Source organism: Protopterus annectens, chromosome 7.part0, assembly GCF_019279795.1.
Source record: "Protopterus annectens isolate FY-2018-M chromosome 7.part0, PAN1.0, whole genome shotgun sequence".
Taxonomy (NCBI): domain Eukaryota; kingdom Metazoa; phylum Chordata; order Ceratodontiformes; family Protopteridae; genus Protopterus; species Protopterus annectens.
The window spans coordinates 1,011,696,080-1,011,717,909 of record NC_056739.1 but is presented as its reverse complement, the minus strand read 5'-3'; positions in this window follow the sequence as shown (position 1 = coordinate 1,011,717,909).

Genomic DNA, 21,830 nt, shown 5'->3' with positions numbered 1-21,830 from the left:
TACTATCTCTGGTTTCCCTGTGCTTCATACAATTTCCTTGTACTTCATACATCCGTGACGATCATTATTCTACCTTGGCTGTCTCTACTGTTAGAATACAGCCAGGTAGCATTAGTTAGGCATTGTTGCATGTACCAGTTTACTGGTCAGCTTACAATGCTTACAATGTGGTAGTGTTTCTGCTTTTCGGACATATGTCTCTACGGTGAAGCGTTGTGGGGGCCTTGTGGTTATGGTGTAGTAGCTCGCGGGGAAATGTCTCACGACCAAATCCCACTCACACACATGCTCGCACACACACGCTCACAAACACATTGCTGACAGCTTGCCCCGATTTCAGTTTTTCAGATTTCGATAGCTGGCACCAGGGGTGGATGTAGTACCAGTACCACTGCCAAAGGATGTGTGGCATCTTGGGATGTGGTAACCAGGAGGTTGGTGCAGCAATCTTGGATGGTGTCTACAAGGAAGGCTTAAGGTAGGGGTCTTTACGAATTTGATGAATTTGTCTTACAATTGCTGGAAGATGAAGGGGTTTGGTCAGAGGACTTACTGCTTCATTACTTATCCTGGGTTTGGGGTCTAGGCAAGGATCTACAAATGGTTTTGATGTATCTGGCAGCAATTAGCATATTTGCACAGGTATCTGGGTTGCACAATTTTACAAAGTCTTGGACGGTTGGGCATATGCTGAGGGGAAGAGTGGCTGGAGAGCATAGGGATATACGATGGCCATTGACAACGATGTTTTTGAAAGTTTTACTGAGATGTTTAGCCTTACTAGAAGGGAAGTATGTGGATTACATTATGTTGATCACTTTGTGTGTGTGGTTGTATTTTGGTGGGTTCCGTGTGTCTGAGTTGTTAGGATCATTACTTTGTAGGAATGTAATGATAGGCCCTTGGAAGAGCTTACTGGGCTGTGAAAGTCTAAAACTGATCAGTTGGCAAAAGGTGCATCAACAGTGCTCAAAAAAGACAGGAATGCTAGGCTTTGCCCAGTAAAGTGGGCTATGGAATTAAGGTGGACTCAGGTGGAGGGGCCATATAATTTGGTTTTCCGGTTGTCAGACGGCAGGAGGGTAACAAGTGGTCAGCTTGTGCAAATAGTAAGGAGGGTTTTTCATTGCATGGGTTTTCCAGCTGAGAGGTTTGCATCTCATTCTTTACGCATTGGTTGGGCTTTAGACTTGGCTAGGGAAGGCAGATCCATTGAGATTATTATAAGAGTTGGGAGGTGGTCATCTAATGCCTTTTTATCTTAGATTAGATAAGGATTTTCATTGCGTTTAATATTTTTTTATCTATTTCAGTAAAGCAGATTGTCATCCTAGGTCATTCTTATATCTACTGAGCAGAGAAATGGGCAGCAATTAGGGTGGATGGAAAGAATCTGGGTGTGTCTCGGTTAGGTTGAGCAGTTACTTGGCATGGGGTTAGAGGCCTTAGATGGGATCAACATATGCATGAGCTTGAAGTTGTAAGGTTGTGATTAGGTTATCTGCAAATATTAAACTTGGAATTCTTCTGAAGAAACATTTGGTGGATACCATAGCAGAAGATTTGTTTTAGTTGCAGATGTTATGCCCTGGTATGTGTATAGCATGGTCAGAGATAGTACCATGTTTGACATGGAGGAATGGGGTCAGTTACCGGGATGTGGAGTGGGTTTGGTGGTTTGTTAACCAGAGGTTGGCTAGTCAATTGGGAGTCTTAGGCATGTACATGATAGAACATCGGGACTTTAAAGACAGACATGGTATTTGGATTTGATCAGACTGGGTGCATTTGGGTGACATTGGTTTAGATTTATTTAATGTACATTTGAAATTGTTTTTAGAGGAAATGGTGGAAGTTATTGGATAAGAGGGAGAAGAACAGCCTGGGATAAGGCTGGTGTGCAGAGAAGAGGGACAGGATTGTCCTCTTTTATTCCCCCTCTAAGTGATGGTGTTGATGGCATTGAGTTTGGGGATCAAGTGATTTGCTGGACGCTACTTGATAGCAATAAGGTAGCTTATTTTGGACACTGCTTATTTGAAAGGATGAGCAGGTACACTGCCTGTTTATCGTTTTGGTCAGAGTGAATAGGTATGCTGCCCTGATGGATGATTTGGACACGGTGAGTGGGTATGCTGCCCTGATGTTGTGGGAAGAATGTGATGACTTCAGTTAAATGTTACTTTTATATGAATAAAGTTATTAATTTGGTTGAATTAATAAAGGTTGTCGAATGTCTTTTGGTGTTAGTGTGAGTTATTTTAAAGTGGGCAAGGACAATTGCAGGTATACACAGTAAGCAAATGACATTTTAACATTTTTGATTAAATGTACAAAATTATTTCTAGTGGAATTACCTTGAAAAGTGGCACAGTTTTAGTGGTGGTACAACATGTTCATATACATTTACAGAATACACCAACTGATAGCTTATTATAAGTTTTGCAATTAAATATTTCAAGGATATATTAAACTCAGTTATATAAACACTGTTAATAGAACAAAGTATGCAGTATTCAGTGATGGTATAATATGACTGAGCAGTTATAATTCATAAAAATAGGAGGCAGCCAGAGTACAGTATTTTCCCTTTTCACTTCATGTATAATGCAATATGAAGTTCTAGTCCATTCTTGAAAGCAGCAGGAATTTACCTAGCAAAGTACAGAGTGACCAACAAATAAGAAAGCAATGACAAAATAATTGACAATTTTGATAAATAAGAACAGTTCATTTATCAGCATTTCATTTAAATGTAAAACAAGGGTATAACTACAAAGAAAACAAAAGCTAAAACTTTATTACTTTTGAATTTGCTAACCTGGTTAGAAAACACATCCCACTCTACTTATTTCAGTCTCAGCCGAGGGTTAAACACAATAGATATGACATTATATACAGAGTGAATTGCAAACCACAATATATACATGCATTATATACAAAGTGAATATCAGAGTTGGCTTGAGTGAGTAAAGGCAATAGCTGCAGAACATTATATACAGAATGATGGACACAATACAGTATATGCATGCATTATAAATAGAGTGGATATCATAGTCATCATGCTGAAAGAATTGCAATGAAAAGTCAAGTCAGAGCAAGCTATGCAGAGGGAAGTAGGGTGCTGTTATCTGTTCCCTGAATAATATAAAAAGACATAAGCTTCACTGCTACTAACATTTACTTTTACACTATAATCGTTAATACATTCTTTATAATGGAGAAGTCCTTGTGTATCCTTAGTATGGTAAAGCTAGGTTCATGTCCAAAATAAAACAAAGTCCTATAATCTGTGCATTGGTTAATTCCTTATTATGTTAAGCCCTAGGATTAAAATAAATGCTCACTACTGGTCCAAATTGACAAATACAAGAAAATGTGAATCAGAGTCAGGCATAGCCATAGTGAGAAAGAAAGAAATTGTAGTTTAATTACCGGGTCTCTGAATCAAATGGTGTAACAGTGGAACAGCAAATAGCATTGTCACCTCACAGCAAGAGGTTCCTTCGTTTCATTCTCAGCTGAGGTGTCTTCTGTGTGAAGTCCACACATCTTCCATGTGCTCATTTTGGTTTCAGCCGAGTGTTTCAGTTTCCTCCCACATTTCAAATATATGCAGTAGGTGTACTGGACACTCTAAATTGGCCACAGATGTGTGCATACTTGCAAGTGTGTGGTGTGGATGAATTACGTGGGCAGGGCTTGCCACCTGGCAATGTAAACCTTGGTTCTAGATGATTGTCACTGTTGAAGTGACATCCTGACCTCCATGTACATGGATGGATGGATGGATGGATGGATGGATGGATGGTCTCTGAATCAAACAATAGTGCTGTCATACTTGTGTTCTCCAAAGCAGACTCTGCATAGCATAGCATCAGGAAAGACTCCCCCTAAACACATACACTCCCAGATACCATGTACATACTAGCCCCACAGATACCATTGCACTTATCCATGCACTCGCTCGTGCACACACACATACATACAACCTGACTCTAGATGTCCAGATTGTCCCACTAGGCAGAGGCATGAGAACACACACAACCTCATTCATGCCTCGACAGACAGACACACACACACACACACACACACACACACACACACACACACACACACACACACACACACACACACACACACACACACACACACTCACACACACATACACACAGACACTCTCTAAAAGAGCTCCCAGGCTTTTTCTCAACTTACCTGTTTAGCAAGTACTCCCATTTGATTGAATGGATGGAGGTATGTTTTTTTCGGTTTCCCTCTACAGTAAAATTTTACTTAGCTGAACAATTTTCTGAATAATTTGGCTAAGGAACTTGGGAGCTCCAGATAGTTCCGAGGTAGAGCACATGGCTAATTCGCAGTAGCCAACTCCATATTATTATGCATATTCACTCACAGAACAACTCCGATTTCTGATGCCCCTAAGCAAAGTAAAGCTTATAAACACTTCAACAGTCACATGACTGCTCAAATGACAAAAGGATAAAAACATTAAATTAAAAACTGGTTTAATTTTCTCTCCTTAAGAACTCACTCAGAATTAATGTATTCTTTTATTTCTGCTTTACAAATATTTAAATAATAGATTTTATTAAATGCTTATACATTCCTAGGAATAGATGGACATATAAAATCTCGGTGTTTTTAAAGATAAAAAGTGAAATAGTTCTTAATTTAATGACTTTAACTTTAGACCACGTCAGCAGTCTTGAGATTATTATATACAATGTGAAGTTTATGCATTGTTTATTATGAGATGAAACCACTAAGTGCAGCTGATAAATTTCTGTGGCTCTAAGTCTGCCATTTATTTCATGGAGCAGTTCCTTTTTTTTTTTTCTTTTTTACACCATTGAAAGCACACAGTTTGGAATATGCCCCAGTAAAAATCTTTTTGCACCATGTTAAGAATATGAAAAAACTGCACCACCACCTGGGTTCAGAAGTCTGCTGATACATATTGATATTATGGCAGTTGAGTGGCTAACCATGGATCTGGTCTTTCCATTAGAAGTAATGAATACTGATATGTTCTGATGATTATTGACCATACCATGTTTTCTGAAGCAGTTTGGCTTTGAAAAGTCAGTGCTAACTTAATAACCAGAGAGAGAGAGAGAGAGGTTTACCTTTCACCAGGATAGGGATACTTAAAGAAATAATCACATTCCATGAATTCTGATTATTTGCAGGATAATGCACCAGATTTGTTAGTGATTTAAAGTAAAACAATTATGAACTTAAGTTCTCTACCATCAAACTGAAGTGTTAGTGTAACACTTTAATAAAACTCTGAAGTCTATGCTAATGAAAGTTATGGAACAAGATGGTAAGAAATAGGATCATTTACACCCCTCCCTCATATTAGTTCAAACAGAAGTAACCTATGCTTCAATAGGCTTTACTCCATTTGAGTTCCTGTATAAGAGTCATCTGCAAGGCTTATGGGATACAGAAAATGATACTTGGGATTAAGAGAAAACTCCACTCAAAATTGGAATAGAATGAACATTGTTATACCAGCACAGAAAAATATATATTCAAATGATATACAAAATCTGTGTGTGTGTGTGTTGGGGGGGGTATACAACTAGAATGCCAAACTCAGGGAATTTAAAACCAGGTACAAAGTACTGATCCCAGTCCCATATGCTAAGAATAAATCCCTAGAAAACTGGGAAAAAAAAACGTTAGGATTATAGAAACTGAAGGAAGTAGACTAAAAAAATGACAAACTGGGAAGAGAAAGCCAGAGCTGATGCATCACATAAGTGTATTAAAACCATGCATAAGCTTCTGTAGTCAGTCTAATATTTGGGATAGATACAATTCTCAGGTACAATAGTATCTGTATCTCTGTTGTTCCAATAAATAAAACCAAAAACAAGAAGTGAAAAGTTCTTAATAATAAAAAAACGAAAACAAAAGTTTTTTTTTCCTGAGCTACCTGGGAAACCAGTTTAATTCAGCATCATACTAAAACTGGACCATGGAAAAGGAAAACCTAAAACCACAAAATTAGAACTAGAGTGCTATAGGGGAGAAAATGTAACAAAGTGAAAAAAAAATGCTTAAACTGGTAGTTATTGAAGAGTCCCAAAGTGAATGTAACTGACTGTTTTGGTCCATAAAATAGCTGGATCCATAAGATTTTAAAAATATTTCTGGAAATGCAATAAGATATCCACATTTGGATATGTAAAGCAAGGCTTCTGATCACCAAAGGCTTGACTTAGGTTGAAATTAAGGGAGGAAATATGAACACAATTTTGGATGGGTTATTCAGTTCCATGACCCACTGTAATCAGTATAGAACTGGAGCTTCTCTGCTGGGAAGGCAATCAGGTTACTAAAACAAGGTTGTAAAACTTTGGAAAAGGTAATTTCTCCTATAAAACACTTTTGTTGTGATGTTGATCTTTTGCTTTAAATCAACAGTTTATTGCTGTGCTGCTATGTATAACCTAAATAGACTAGTGAAGCATGCAACACCAGACCGACTGATATGGCACACTTGCACAAATACAGTTAAAAAAGACAAGTTTAGAATGAAATAACAGAGACATTTGCATCTCTGGGAAGATGGAGTTATATGCACAAGAGAAGGGACTCTTGTTGATTTCCAGCTAGAATTTGACTGGAAAAGACATATGCCAATCCTTAATAGGCAGTGCTGTAAAGAGGGGTAGTAACTCTTGAAGAATACTATCTGGAGAGTTTAGTGCAAGAGGGCGTAGGACAACAAGTAGACCCCTGTGGCTATATCTGGTGGATTAGATGAAGTTTACATCTAACATTTGCTGTGTATTAAACATACAATTATAAAATTATGTTACAGAATTAAGACTGTGTTTTCTTTTTTTTTTTTTTTTTTTTTTACTTTTATGCTTCACTGTAAGTAAAATGCACTTAATTTGAAGTTATAGTACATGTAGATGTGCAGAGGCTTATCTATGTGTACATGTGAGTATGTGTATATGTATTTGTGTGTGTGCGTGTATATGTGTGTGTGGGATCTATATCACTTCGACAAAATGGCAGAAGTTCGAACACCATATGTTCAAACTTCTAACCTCAAAGTGTAAAACCATTGAAGGCTTAGAACAGTGATTTTTTTTTGCCAGGGAAAAAAAATCGCTGTTCCAAGAAACACACACACAACACAAGCACACCAAAAAAAACAGCAATCCGCACACATACACTTAAAATCCTACATCTAACCCTGCACTAAACTGCACATACACTATTATCTATTCACTTACCTTAACCCAAACCCTAACCCTAAGGTCCGTCACTATCACACACTCACCTGACCCATGCTCTAACCCTAACTCACCTAACCCACGTCCTAACCCTAATGTCTGCACAATCACACACTTACCTGAACTCGACCCGTAACTTTCCACCACAGTGCTGAAAATAGCGAAGCCACAGAAACGGCCCAACAAATTCTTTCCCTGGGAAAGAATTTGGTGCTCTGCGGCTTTGCGATAATCAGTTTTCGAACTTCACAGTTCGAACATATGGTGTTCGAACTGCTGATGTTTCAACAAACTGATAGGAACCTGTGTGTGGTGTGTGTGTGTGTGTGTGTGTGTGTGTGTGTATATATATATATATATATATATATATATATATATATATATATATATATATAGTCTATATTAAATTCTCGAAAGCCAACAATGTTGAATCTGACATTTTATGTTTAATACACGCAAATATCGAAACTGCAGAACATCGAGCAAGTAAATGGAAATCTTCATAAGGGGAGATTTCTGTTTACTTCAATATAGTGCGGTTTCGGAGTTGGTATATTTAAGTAGCGAAGGGTGTGAAGGGCGCAGGGGGGCTTGCCCCCCTGCCTACACTGTTTAATTTTTTTGTTGTTTTTATTTTTTTTTCTGAACATTCAATGTTTTAACAGTTCAATCACTAAAGGTTGGCCTTTAGTGATTCGAACTGTTGAATATTCGATGTTCTAATATAGACCATATAATATATATATATATACACACACACACACACACACACACACACGTGTGTGTATACTTGTGCACACACAAATGTAATGCATTTGACTGATGTATGTGTGTGTGTGTGTGTGTGTGTGTGTGTGTGTGTGTGTGTGTGTGTGTGTGTGTGTGTGTGCGTGTGTGTGTGTGTGTGTGTGTGTGTGCGTGTGTGTGCGTGACTGTGTGTGTGTGTGTGTGTGTGTGTGTGTGTGTGTGTGTGTGTGTGTGTGTGTGTGTGTGTGTGTGTGTGTGTGTGTGTGTGTTCAATAAGCAAAGCAGTTGCATTAGAACATTTAACACATCACATAAAATGATTAATTGTGCAAGTAACAAAGAAGTCAGTAGTTTCAAACATCAGAATATCTAAATTAGAGAGATAGTGATGATGCATATGATGCGTTACTCATACTTAGTGATAAATGTATGATGTTTATAGACTGTGTGTAATGGCATAATAAAGTTCATATCTATCAATTACATGGACTCCTAGACTTAAGTGCGGGAATGTTTTTGAAGATACTAAGTTATTGACATTCTCTGTTGCATTACATAATGAGTTTTACATTTTTATTTAAAACTGGGTTGTGATGTTAATTAACCATGTGAATGTACAGAACAGATCAACATGAGAAATGGGAGAAAAACTGATAAAAAATGAGTTAACCTTTAAAGAAATAATAACTGAAATAATGCAAACATGTATTTCAGTTTTAAAAAAATGCATGAAATGCTGGGTATGTCTTCATCCATCAGGCACTTTAAATGCTAACCATTTTGAAGCTGGGTGCTGCCTCCATAAACCTACAGTGTTCTTCCAAAGTTAATTATGTTTTTAGTTATTGGGACATAGAATGTAAGGCCACAGGCAAAATGCTTCAGCACTGTCACGATGCATTAAATATTCTCTCTTAAACAAATGTTCAGCTTATTTTCATTATTTAGGTATAAATAATGTTATGAGCTGTAGAATTTATCAGAATATAGGCAATTATGAGACTTGCAATATATTTAAATACAGATATTTTAAAATTAAAATGAAGGCACTCTGCTTGAATATTCATGGTTCTGTACTACAAGAAATTAAGGTATTTAACCTTTTCAGAACATTGACTCAAATTAAATAGATAAACAGTACATTTGCCAAGGCAAACAGACAAACAGCCGTGGATGTAGTTTTCATAAAATTAAGAAGAAATTATTTTCAATTCTTTAGCTTTATTTATATACATTTTGTAGTTTGCATAGACTAAGTCTGAATGCTTGAACACTGGTGGATAAAACAACAATCATTTTAGAATTGTTATTATTCATAGGTTCATAGGTTCATAGGTTCATACTAGGCTATCTGCCCGAGGGGCATTTTACAGCCTATATAGTTTTGTTTTTGGGCTACTCTAGTATGGACATTTGCTGGACATTTTATCCCATTGTTGGTTAATGAAATCAATATGCTGGGTTCAATAAAAGAATGGAGAAATGGAATGCAATTAATTATGACTTTCATGATTTTTTATAGTTTTCTCCATAGATCATAGTAGTAATAATAATAATAATAATAATAACAGCCTGCTGTTAACTGTGATGAAGCTGTCTTTGATCAGACTCACCACAACCCTTGAAACCTAAGAGCTACCCAGCTACTTTATATAATAATTCAGGCACTTATACATTCGGACCATTTCACTCCCTCAATAAAGTATTTTCCTTCTCTGCCACTCAGTATGTACAGAAATGACATACAGCCATTACCAACTTTACCACACAAATGGAGCCACTAAAGCTTTCCACCTAATATTTTTCTCATGTTGTGTTCTGCTGATTTGTTACAGTTGTACATGAAACTGTATTGGAGTTACATTAAATACTTTCTATTGTTGCTACCTGTATTGCAAATCAAAAGGTTTTAAATGTATGGGCAGTATTTTGGCTTGATATTAAATGAAATGGAAAGATTTTGAATTCAATAGAAAAAGTGATAAATTCTAGTTTATCAAAAGAAAAACAAAAATCATTGACATGTACATGATACAACAATATACCAAATTAGTAATGTTTATTCTGAATGACACTATGTACAAAACTCAAAACCCTACACACACTGTAAACTTAACCCCAATTCTAGTCTTAACATTATTTCTAAAAATAATCCCAACTAATATTTTACCTCAGAATCTGCACTTAAATTTGTCCCAAACCAAAACCTAATTCCAAACCAAATTAAATCGAATCAATCTAACTCTAAATCAAACCTTGACCTAAATTCTAAACATAAACTTAAGTCCCAGCATCTGTCCCAACCTAAGTCCCAACTCTTAACTCTGAATTGAAAATCCATCCAGTGTTATACTGACACTCACTGCCATATTCATGAAGCTATAACTTCATCTAAAATGATGCAGCAAAATGCTTATAAACAATTTTTCTGATCCCACTGTACATAATTATGTTCAAAGGTATATGATGATTCAGTGAACTGTGAGTAGATTGAAAGATAAATGATCAAACTCAAAAGGTTTAGCATAAAAATCCCAAAAATGAAAAAAAAAAGTTTTTGAAGGTGAGCAAGTCCTCATACCTGTTAGCAAGCTGGTATTGTACCGAATGTAGGAAAAGTGAGTACAGCTGATCAAAAATTAATTGATGGAAGGTTCATAGGTTCATAGGTTCATAGGTTTATACTAGGCTAACTGCCCTAGGGCATTTATAAGCCTAGCCCAAAGTTATGTGGCTTACGCCGCCCCTTATGTTAGAAATACTGTGCCCATTAGTTTGTTGTGCCTCTGTCCAGTAGTGACACAGAGATGATTCATGGGGTAAACCTACGATCTCCCATCCACCGGTCAAGATTTCTCTTGAACAGAGCCAGTGAGGTGCTCTGCCTCACATGGACTGGGATTTTATTCCACAGCATGGGGAGTCTCTGGGTGATAAATCTATCCCTCCAGCATGTCCTATTTATATCCGTGCTAAGGTTTAAGTCTCTTGCTCTAGTTGTTTTGGTGGATTTGGATTTTTTGAGGTGGAGCATGTCCATTAATTCCGGGTTGGTCATGGCCTTGTATGTCAGGCACAGGTCACCTCTGAGCAGACGGTATGCAACTGAATAGAGTTGGAGTTTCTTCAGTCTGGCAGCATATGACAGGTTTTGGAGTCCCTTTATCCTTTTGGTGAGGAACTTTTGGGGTCTCTCCAATTGCTGCAGGTGTCGGGTGAGATACATCCCAAATGGGGCATTGTACTCGATCATTGGTCTGATAAGTGAAGAGTACATGGGAACAATGACCTCACTTGATCTGGATGTAAATCCCTTCATGATCAGGTGGGCAATGTAGAAGGTCTTTCGAACCACTTTAGCAACGTGAGCGTCAAACGAGAGGCCACTGTCAACCTGGGTCCCCAGGTCCCTGATAACCTCTTTTGTGCTTAGTGGGTTGCCACCTATATGGTAGCTTGGGGTTACCTTGTTTTTCCTGAAGGGTATGACTATACACTTTTTTGCGTTTAACTTCAGGCCATGGCTCTGGCACCAGCTATCAGTTTCCGTGAGACCCCTCTGAAGGATGTCTGTGTCCGATGTACTATCCACTATGGCACCCAGTTTGCAGTCATCCGCAAACTTTGTCAGCCATAGTCCTCCTATGTTTGCCTGTACTTCTGAAAAGTAGATGCCGAACAATAGGGGGCCAAGGACTGAGCCCTGTGGGACTTCACTTGTAACCAGCTTGGAGTCTGACATGGCTCCAGCAACTCTAACCCTGTTTTCCTTCTGGGCAAGATCATGTAGCAACACAGATTGGCATATTTGCCTTTAAATACTGTAGTGTGACATATATTTAGTTTGTGTGTGTGGGGGGGGGGGTGTTCAGGGAGGCTTGCTGCCAGCAATTATTTTTTGCAACATCTCTGTTTTTATGATTGACCATTTGAGTTCAGTCAATTGTAATTCAGATTTCTAACCATTCAATGAAATATCATAAACCCATGTTCACTGCCTTATGTATAGGTCTAGAATGAAAAAAGCTAGAAGGCCATCTAACCCACCAGGCAAACAAAACTGGTCATATGGTGCACTATCATTGAGGTACATTTTAATAAAAAAATGTCCATCCATAAAAGGAAAAAATGCTTTTTAACACTAATGCAAGTATTAGTCTGTTGGTCATATCATTCTTAAATGAATAACCTTATCAAACATTAAGTTTTCCTCAGATCCCATAGTGTGTGTGCTTCATTCCAGAGAGTACACATAAAATGCATATTTTTAAATGGCCCCCAGAAGCCATATTGTCTGTCTCCAGTAACACCTCATGCATATTTATTTTGTTAATCAATTGTGAACAACAAATATTTGCTAAGGTGCTTGTTACTAGGCTGGATGGGTTTGCTTACTCTTTCTGAGAAGAGAAGTTGTATTTGTTAGAGACAATCACAACCTATTCATATGAAGTAATGCATGTATTAGCCCTGGTGGACATTAACAATCAAATGGGGTCTTCAATCCTTTGATGTCAAAAAAGGCTTTAAGTAAAATAAGGTGCAAGTCCTTTTTTGTGATCCTGCATGTAATGGGCTTTCCTTCATGTTGCACAATATATTTTAAGGCTTATACTAGAAGAACTCAGCCAGTGTGTTTTAAATAGAGTTTTACTTCTTCCTACGTGGCAGGGTTACACATTTCCCTTGGCTGGGGCTTGGGTCACCTACTATGGTGCTGAGAGGGTCAGAGTGATGCATTTTGACATATTGAACTGGATCGGATTATAGTCAAAAGAAATTATTTTTTTTAGCTATGATACAGAATCAGAATTACCTACACATAGTAAGGCCTTGCTGAGTCTAATTATGGTGGCTCCCAAAAAAAGCAGTTACAAGGAAATCAAAATGAAAGTCTAAACCAACTGTACTAGTGAATATAGTAACAGAGATAAAATAAGTGGAAATTTAATCTTTAGAAAAAGGTAGAGAATTATGGGAACAATACATGCAGATGAAGAATCAGATTTAAGAGAAGGCAGGATCAGAATGAGCTATGTAATGTCTGACTGATAGTGACTGGATAGATTATAAGTGATGTATAATGTTTGCAACTAAAATTATGTCAATAAGGTTTGTGTTCATTTATATAAATGTATGATTACCTATGTCATAATTGGTAATTTAATAAAGATGTTTCTTGTTTAATTAAAAAAAACATCAAATCTTTAAAAAAAATGTCTGTATATGGGTGAACTCTTACTACTTAATCAGTCTGAATATTCAGTCAAGGGTGTCTTGAGTGTTACAGAAATGAATACTTTCCTAAAATTATAAAAAAGTCATATCCACATTTGCTTTTTACCATTATACAAAGGAGATTAACAAGCAAGCTGTATCAGGCATGATGGTACAGTGAACTTCCTTGGATGTAACTAATCAAGGCTACAGATACTGATCAAGCAAGGGACTTGGGGGTCTGAAAATATGATTAAATTGTGGGCGCAATTAGTAGCCCATGATCTTGGGAAAAGTGTATAGCTGGGATTTTTATTTCAGGCTTGAAATTGTAGCTAAGTTATTTTTTCTTTTCAAAGTTACAACCATAGTTCAGTCTTCAAGTCTGACAAATCTGACCACTGTGATTTAATATGTGTTACTAGGACTTAGATGGTTTGTGTTGCATTCACAATTTTAAATATTGTAGCTAAAATTACAGTATTTGATGTTAATCTAATTCCCCAACTCACCAACTTGTCTCAACAAAACAATGTATACAATGCAAAAATGCTGTAATAAAACACCAGAAGAAACTTGCACTTTTACAGAAATTACAGTTTAGAAAAAATACAAAATCAAATACTAACATAAAGTGATAAGAGTTAGATGGACATATTTGCTTTCTTTCTTTGTGGCACTGAATTTTATTAAATGAAAAGATGTTTGCATCTAAACACTAAGCTTGAAAGCCCTGTCTTTGTTCACACTCCAGGTTACACTTTCATCAGAGGTGTGATGCTGGCAATCTGTAACTGATAAGGAACATTAAAATGTCATTAAGTGGCATAATTTTCTTAGTAACTCTGTAGTTGGGATAAGTGACATAACTTAATTACTGTGTCACTTTTAAAAGCTGTGGTGATGTAACAGATATGAAAAATGCAGGAAAGAAAGGCAGACATAATTATTAGATGATGTTTTTCTTGTATGTGAAGTGTTTAGTGTTGGATTACAGGGAAGGAAATCCACTTTTTGGAAAGAAAAACTTGACTTTTGGGTAGAGTTCTCCTTTAAGTCTAAAGTTCAATATTTAATGTAAAAGGCATATGAAAATAAAAGTCCATGCATAAAACACAGTGATGCAATCAGGTGAGTTTGCAAAACCAAAGGCATGAGATAAGTATCATTAATATATAGTTAATAATAAAAGAAGCAGAAGGGTAATAACGAGTAGAATGAAAGTGCATAGAGAGGAGGAGGGTATGGATTAGAGTGAGATTAACCAATATCTCTGAAGCAAGTGCATATGTTTTGGTCAAGCAAGTGAGAATGACGTGACCTCAGTAATGAGACAAACATTTCATATACCAAATCTCAGCATATCTGTTCTGCAGTGATTTTGATAAAAGTGTAAACTGACAATCATTAATAATGTAGAGCATGTGTTATTGAATAGTTCATTAGTGCAAATAGGGTGCTTCAGTCTGTCTTGATTTGAATGGCTTCATTCTGTTGGCTGTACATTTATTGATCTGATGTCTGAAGGCAGAGTATTTTAGCTGATTGAAAGTTCAAGTCAGACATCTACAGGTAGGGTTTTCTTTGTGGAATGGTATTAACTTGTCAATGCAAGGGTGATTTTTATGCTAAAATTAAACAATTACATGGACCCAAATTGGTTAACTAAGCTCATACTGGGATAAGAGCCAGACATGATCTGAGACTTATAAAGGGGAAAAAGAAAATGCTATATACTTAGTCCATTCTGGTTGTGGCATAACATTTACTGTACCTTTTTGTGCATCAGTTAGTGCTATCCTGATGGTGTTAGTGAGATCAGTTAGCACTATCCTGATGGTGTTAGTGAGTGCTTAAACGTATTTATAGAAATAAGGTTTGTGTTATAAGAAGTGGTACTGTGCTAAATGCAGCCCATCAGGGACGATGTTAAATTTGAGGCTCAGATGTGCCTTGCTACTAGTTTACCATGGTCATAAGAGATATATATTGCACATACTGCCAAAGTGATCATCTAATATCTATAGTAAATTTTTCAGTTATTCTTATTTCTATGTTTTTATTCATTTTGAAAAAATGAAGGTAAAATGCTTCCACTTCATTTGCATTATAGTGACCTGAGGTCCTGCATGATATTTTATCTGCCCAGTTCAGATGCAGAACTGCTCGCACACTAAAGAATAATCTTAATATAGTCATTGATAACAGATTGACAACAATTCTGTTATGAACTGTTAAAAAGGGAAAGCCTGGCAGCCTATTTTAGGTAGGCTCTATTATGTTTCATGGGTTCATAGGTTACTACTAGGCTAACTGCACTTGTGAGCCATTTTAAGCCTAGGCAATTACCCCATGTGAGAATCAAACCTTGCATTTTGTGTCTGTATGGTAAACACCTTAACCACTATACAAACCTCACACCCCTTTCAGGTGCAAATTCTAGATTCATTGGTACTTGGTAAAGTTGTCCAGAGTGAAGCAGTGATGTTCATTTTGATGAGAGCTTGAGAGATGAAAGAGCACATTTGTTACATGTTTGGAAAATTTTGTTGTGACTTGACCTACAGGCAATTAAGGGTATATGTCATCCTATTCTGGAGATAATAAAGCTGAATCCCTCATCTTTTTCTGACTTCAAATACAAGTACGCTATAGATCTGATAGTAGAGTTTAAGGGTTTGTAAGGAGTTAATCTGTTAATGATTGACATTTATATTGGAGTGGAAATAAGGTCTGTCTAGATGCTTAGGTAATCATGTTTTGATACTGTGCAGTTTAGCAGTAATCCCTGCCTAAGTGTGGGGCATATCTCTTAATTGTCCAGAATTTTACCTCATATTGTTGGTCTGTTCATAAAAAAAGTATTTTTCTGACAAATCATTGAGCAAGTGGTGTCCCACAGGGCTCGGGTCCTTGGCTCTAGCTGTGGAAACAAACTAATGGGCACAGTATTTTTTCATATAAGGGGTGGCAAAAAGCACAATAATTTAGGCTAGCTAAAAAAATGCCTTAGGGCAGATAGCCTAGTATAAACCTATGAACCTATGAACCTATGAACCTATGATAGAAGTCACTAAATAATGACAGACATTTAAGTTTCAGACTTCACATATTTCAGGAAATACTTGCCAATGCATAACATGTTAAACTAGCAAATTTCTATGTTTATAAGGAAATATTTAAAATATGTCCCTATTTTTGGACTTTTGTCCCGCAATTATTTTTGACTTTGTGCAGAATTTTTGTACTAAGGCACTAAGAGTGGTCTAAGTAGTACTGATTTGATGCAATGTTGCCCTGATTTGATCATGAGGGTGAAAACTGAATGACCAAAATAGTAAGACAGCCAAGGACAGCCGGCATCGCCCACATACAGGAACAGATTATTATACAATGTCATTTAATAAAAGTTTCTTATCTTTTCAGATAATGGCATCATATTAAAGGACTTCTTGCTTCTGTAATCTTCCTCCACTGTCAGATGTCCAGAGTCCTACAGAGACTTGAGAGGACAATATGTGAGGTGATTTTTGAACCATGTCAGTAGACGTTCAGTAAATCCTAGCTGTTGTAGTTTAATAACTATTGATGTCCAGTATCTGTAATGCCCTTTTTATGTCTGGGAAAACTGACCTGTTTAATGGTCTCTCTTGTACGTTTTCATATATATCTTGTAGGGTGTATAATAGTGAGGGTATAGACCCTTTTCAAAACCTGTATTGGACATGGAATAAAACCCTCCATTAGCATAGTCAAGAACTTGGTAGTACACTATTTTATCAAGTGATTTTGCAATTGGACAGAGTTGAGCTTTTGACTAACTTGTCCTATGGTGATTCAAGTTTATCTTGATATCACAGAATTGCTGCTGTTAGGGTCTAGCTATACTAGCAGCCGCCATTTTAAGAAAGGGTTCATGAAGAATAGTAAATATAGGGCTGTAACATGCTTTAAGGTTTTCAAGGCATTTCTAAACAGTTTGATGCGAACAGCTGTATGTGAAGTCAAGTGTGTAGAGCTGAGTAATATTTTCCTGTGCTGAAGACTAAGTTAAGGTTGTTTGATAGCAGATGAGTGGTCTTCTAGTGGTGAGCATGTTTTGGCGGTTGCATTGGAAAAAGTATTGCTTGCTTTATTTGGCTTCTTTTCTTGGTGGATTGGGAAAATTTGTTATTTTACTAAGTTTTTTTAGAAGACATCCTTTGTATGAGCTGATTTTAAAATGGACAAAAACCTCATCAATAACAACATGAGTTGCATGACCTGGAAGATTTCTTACAGAAAACAATTGATAGCACCTTTACTATCACATTACTGACATTCATTGTTTTAACTGCTGCTTTTTTCAGTCTGCTACCCTGATTTTTTTTGTATTATTAATATTATATGTCTTTTATTGGCTGAAATGGGACAAAATGATTGAGTCATTCATTATTAATTTAATTATTTTCTTGCATGTGTGTGTGCTTAATTTAATAGATCAGTGCATCTTCCTCTGTGGTTGTACAACTGTGGTGTCAGAATATGTAAGGAAAAGGAATGTGAAGTATTAAAGGGGTCTATATCAGTTCCATGAAAATCCATTACAGCGAATACCAAAAGAGCGGCATGTATTAATCTAAACGCAAATACACTGAATGCACTAAACTGCAAAATTTAAAACATCGAACGGTCATAGTCGGCCAACCCCACCACCTGCTACATACTAAGTATAAATAAGGCTTTGCACCTTAAAATCAAACCTGTTGAACTCTGATGTGCAGAAAACTCCCACAGACAGAAAGAAGACCAAATTAGTCCATATTTAAGAAAAAGAAACAGACTGGTCAATGGAAGTTCTGATATCAAAACTTAAAACTTAGACACCTTAACCACATTATGTGAAGATATGATTCACTAGTAAAGACGTTGATGATAGAATATGCAAACTCAGAAGATATAGGGGCAGCAGGGCTAAGCTGGATAGACTGCATTACTGAAGAAATGAAAATGAATTTGCAATATCTTGAAATGGTTGTTGATGGCTTTAGTGAGTTAAAAACATTGAAGTCCCACAGAATTGGACTTGACTTAAAAAAGAAACAAAAAAAGTTTAGGAATAATGGTTTTGTGGAAAATGTGTGTAATCATTCTATGAAATATTGGTAGAAAATACATGGTAATGTATTTGATATGTACCATTTAGCTCTGTGCATTATAATTAATATGATAGTGTTATGTGGTAATTAATGACTTGGAAAATCAAACTGGAAACACAAGCCTTACTAGAAAATGATGGAATGTCAGTGGGAATAGTTTAGCAATCAAATGACCAGCTGTAGCAGCTGAACTTGTTGCATTCTTTTTTCCTCTAGAAGTTAAGTGAAGGGCAACCTCATGATAAATAACGATGAAGTACCGAATGCCAGTATACAGAATATGAAGGGGGGAATGGAAGGTAAGTCTGTGACCTTACTGCTGCAATTTTCTGTAATAACAGAGTAAAACTGGGTAATTTCTGGTCAAAAAACTCATCCCTGGGAAATTGTGGGACTGTGCTTGTTACAACAGACATAGTGGTGGGGATTACTAGTCAAAAGCATCTTCATTGCCAAAGAACTTGGATAGGGGGTCATACTAAAGCATGGCCATTATAGAATGTTGGAGAAGGCTTAGCAAGAACAGGGAGGGAAGGACCCAATATCTGTTAAAAATGCTACCATGGATTATAGGAGGCTGTACACATTCTGTTCATAGAAAAGTAAATGACAAAAGTCACAAAGAGAATTGTGCCATGTTTACAACAAACAAAACTGATAAAAAAATGGCGAAATTAAATCTTAAAATAGTTTTTGTATTATGACATTATGGAACTGTAAAAAATGAGATGTAAAAGAGGTTTATCCATTCTTCTTATTTGGTAAGATATTATTTATACATACTGAAATGATTCTAATGGGATTAACTGCAAGATGGATAATGGAAAGTGTGATTGTTATTGCAGTTCACAGAAGAAATGCAGTGGGTGGACATATGGAGTCAAAACATGAGAATGAGATCCAGGTTACTTTCTCCAGGGATGTCTCATAGCAGGAGGACAGGTTTGACATTTTCGGCGACAAAGATTGTTGAAGACAAACATTTTGGAGAGACACATTTCAGGTGACATACACTTAATTGCTGAGATAATAAGTGTGGAGAATGAGAAAGAATAGAACTCCTAGAAATGGAAACTTCGCACTGGAAAAATCATGAGTAGAAGGAAAAATATTCTGTACTTGGTGAGAGGCATTTGCATGAAACTGCTAGGTGGGAAAACTCAGTCTAGAATTGTAGGGTAGTGGTAAAGCAAAGCTTGGGGTCCAGGATAATATCAAATGGAAAAATACAAAGAGAATGAAAAGACGGGACAAAATGATATCAGGATGGTGAGAGGTCCAGCAAATGACTAAAAAAGATTCAATGAGTTCTTGTTAGGGAGATGGAAAAAGAAGTGGAGAGGAGAACTTGTTTCAGAGTTACCTGTCTGACCACCAACAATCCGTTGTATGGCAGAATGACATATCTTTCCAACTACCTGTCACCATAGGGTTCCCCAAGGATCCATCCTTGGACCCCTACTCTTCTCTGTTTACACCAATAATCTAGCCTCTGCCACTAAACATGGCACACTCATACAATACACAGATGACTCAACCATCATCTGCTCAGCCCAGTCCCTATCCAAACTGCAAAAACTCACACAGGAAGCCTTTTCCTCTGTTGAAACTTGGTTATCCGATGCCCAATTAATAATCAGCCCAAACAAAACTAAACTACTCATCTTCCAACCCACCAAACATACTCAAAACAACTCTCACTTTAACATCACAGCAAAAGGCAACACCACTATATACCCAACTGAACACACCAAATTGCTAGGAGTGGACATAGACAATAAACTAAAATTTGACATTCACATATCCATGACCATAAAAAAAGTTCACAAAAAAACTAGGAGCGTTATACAGAAATAAGCGACTTCTCACCAAAGCAGCAAAGATTTCAATAGCAAATTCCCACCTTATCTCCACTCTACTTTATGGCTCTCCAATATGTACCAACCTAATGCAATGCGATCTAAACAAGCTAGAGACCTGCCACAACAAAATCGCCAAATTCACCACAGGGGCATCCTACCGTAGTCACCACTGCCTCTCACTTGCTGAACTGGGCTGGCTTGAACTCCCTCACCTCCTTCAGTGGTATCAACTCTCACTCGCCCACAAACTAGTAAACCATCCACTAAATGTCCCATCCCTCCAGAATCTACTCCAACCCTATCGCACCACCAGACCACTAAGATCCAGCAACAAAAATCACTTGCAGATCACTAAAGCCAATAACTCTGCTGGTGAAGCACTATTTTCTTGCACCATAGCCAAATTATGGAACTCCCTCCCACCCACAATTACCTCCATACCATCATGTACCCACTTCAAAACTTTACTAAAAGCGCACCTAAAAACATGCTGGCTATGCCCTTGCAACTCCCACTCTAATATCACCCACCCCATCCAAACACTACCTTTCTTTCTACTCCACTAACTACCTTGATTATAGCAAGCTCAGATACTCATAAGCCTGTACTTATTATACAGCAGGAACTTCTTATTGTAACATTTGTTAATGTCTGTTATGTACTTCACAGATAAAGGTTCTAGTTGTGTACTGATGTACTATGTTCTTCATCTGTAAATATATTGTAAGTAATTGCTATGTTAAATTGTTAATCGCTATGTAATCCAATGTAACTACTGTCTGTTTATTTTAACTGTGGAGCTTTTCTCCCCGGGCATCCGCTGAAAATGGACCTACGTCCAGTCGGACACTCCCGGTCAACAAATGTAAATAAATAAATAAATAACTACATTCCCTGACAAGTACACAAGCTAAAGCAGAACTAATGTGAAAAGAGAAACACATGGTGGCCTTGTGGGAAGAACCGTAAACTCATTGCATGGTATTTCAAAGAAAGAAAATAAAACAAACAAGCAAACAAACAAAACACAATTAGTGGGGATTATAGGTAAAATTGGGTCAGCACAGTATAAAGATGAGAATGTACAAGATGAATTTAGGAGCTGTTCTGTCAAGTTATACATGTGTCAGGGGTACACGAAGGCTAATTGTCTTGCGTCCAGAGGAAAGAATTAAGATGTTTATTGAAGGAAGTTAAGACATCCACAAATCCTCAAATAAGATTAAGAGAATTGTTCAAACTGTTGCCAAATAAAGAAGCAGGCCTAGCTGGCTTTTCAGCTGAGTTCTGTAAATGTGAAAAAAGAAATTCTTTACCAACTAAGTTACCTTGAGAATAAAATTTGAAGACAGTGGCTCAAAGAATTTAAAGACGGTGGCAAAAATAATAAAAAACACCTTCCTCTGAACAATAGTGTGAGCTGATGGATCTAGATAATTATTAGCCTATCCCCTTATAAAATAGAGTGCAAAATCTGCAGAAAAGGTGTTAGTCAAGACATTAGAGAAAGTGTTATCATTCTTGATAACACTGGGCTAAGCTATTTTCTTAAAGATTGACAACATTTATCAGTAATCTGCCTGTTT